The sequence below is a fragment of the Saccopteryx bilineata genome, chromosome 2 (assembly GCF_036850765.1).
Source record: "Saccopteryx bilineata isolate mSacBil1 chromosome 2, mSacBil1_pri_phased_curated, whole genome shotgun sequence".
NCBI classification, from domain to species: domain Eukaryota; kingdom Metazoa; phylum Chordata; class Mammalia; order Chiroptera; family Emballonuridae; genus Saccopteryx; species Saccopteryx bilineata.
Window position 1 is genome coordinate 31,102,149 of NC_089491.1, and position 1,966 is coordinate 31,104,114.

General features: G+C 34.7%; 1 non-coding gene across 1 annotated transcript; it reads left to right on the forward strand.

Annotated features, from left to right (window-relative positions):
- Positions 1-309: 309 nt before the first annotated feature.
- Positions 310-444, forward strand: LOC136327569 (small nucleolar RNA SNORA48). The gene has a single exon (XR_010729758.1). It is a non-coding gene; the product is annotated as a small nucleolar RNA SNORA48 (small nucleolar RNA).
- Positions 445-1,966: the final 1,522 nt, after the last annotated feature.

Here is a 1,966-nt window from a genome sequence, read left to right on the forward strand (position 1 = left end):
TTAATAAAATATTAAATAAAAAGTAGATTTCAGTATATGCTGAAACTGGATTACAAGTATAATCAATTTGAATAATTACCATAAAACTTCATCATCTATGTATAAAATGTGCCCTTAATGGAAATCATGAATACTTTTCCCCAAAAGGTAGATTAAATTAATATTCATAGGTGGTCAAGTATCTACAAAACTCAGTAATTTTAAGCCTACTGCATATTTCTCTTTCAAGAAATAATTTTTATTCTGTAAATTTTGATACTCCAATGTCAGGTGATTTAATATACATTGTTAAAATAATTTTTGATATTTTGTTCCTGTGCTCGGTAGAGTTGCTCCGGGTTGGTGATGCTTGTGTCATATCAGCCAGAGAGAGAGTAACTCCTTGTTAATCCAAGGTTGGCTTTTGTTCTGAGCCTGTGTCTGGCTCATGCCCTGGACAAATGGATAAATATATATATTTGAAATTTTTTCTTTTGATGTATGATTTTGTAGATTGAATGATAGAAGTATAAGTTGAAAATGACATACTGTATAGAATCAACTTTATAAAGTATACCATTAATCTAAGTATGTATACACAAACTTTAAATAAAAATGTATACAAAATTAACTGTATATATACTCAGTGTATCTTATATATCTATAGTATACATCATTTTATTAGAGCATATTACAGACATAATTTATTATACAAATGCATATTTCCCATATCACCATTTTTCATTTTATATATTATTTTTACAACATATAATAATAGAAGCTAACATTTTTTTTTTTGAAAAATCATTAAGTGTAAAACACCCTTCTAAGCACATTGCATGTACTTCATCATCTAATCCTCATAATGACCCTATGGCTGTGAGGCGCTGTTATATTCATGATCTCAGAATTAGGAAACTGAATCATTCCTCAAGATTATACCACTATGAAGTAGTAGGGCCAGGAAATGAACAAAGAGTTCACAATGCTCTCCCTTTATGGGTCACACATGCAGAACTCATACACATGTCATTTAGTCTCAAAGCTAATGTTAAGTCTTATTTTTTCCATAAAAGAAAAATGATTTTTACAGTTTCCTGCTGGTTCTTTATCTTCTGATCTACGCTTGTAACACACTACAACAACACACTTATTGTACAAGACCAATACTCAAGTATAACCAACACCTTCAGTCAGGACTGGCACACTAATTTAAGAGGATTTTTAGGTTAGTTTGTTTTCTGTGTAGTTTGCTTCAAGTGCATAGAAATTTCATCACAAATAATTATTTGTTCCTTGTTGTTTGCTGTAATAATGTTTCATAGTTATGCATCTATGCAAATACTAGATTTCAGGAGGTTTGGAGCATTGAAATAGATCTGTCCCACAAATATTGTTGTTGTATCTACCTGGGAAAAGGTTTGCCTTTCTCCTATATGAGGAGATTATTGGGGGGGGGGGCGGGAGGGGCATGGTTTAAGGGTTTCTATGCTGGGATGCCATCAAAAACTTAGAAGTATCTCTAAAAATATCTTCCTCCATTGTCCCAAAATAAATATCTCCCATGACTTACTGAAACATGTTATTACACATTTTGGGTAGTTACTATTAGCCTTGGCTTTTGTAACTTAAAAGAGTTTTAGACCATGTGAAGGTGTGTGTGTGTGTGTGTGTGTGTGTGTGTGTGTGTGTAGGGGGGCATGTTTGTGTGTGTGAGTTATATATAATATAAGCAGTTATTGTATCTATTTAATCTATTTAGTTTTTTTGTTTTGTTTTGTTTTTTGTTTTGTATTTTTCCGAAGCTAGAAACGGGGAGGCAATCAGACAGACTCCCTCATGCGCCGGACCGGGATCCACCCAGCACGCCCACCAGGGGGCGTTTCTCTGCCCATCTGGGGCATCACTCTGTTGCGACCAGAGCCACTCTAGTGCCTGGGGCAGAGGCCATGGAGCCATCCCCAGCTCCCGGACCATCTTTGCTCCA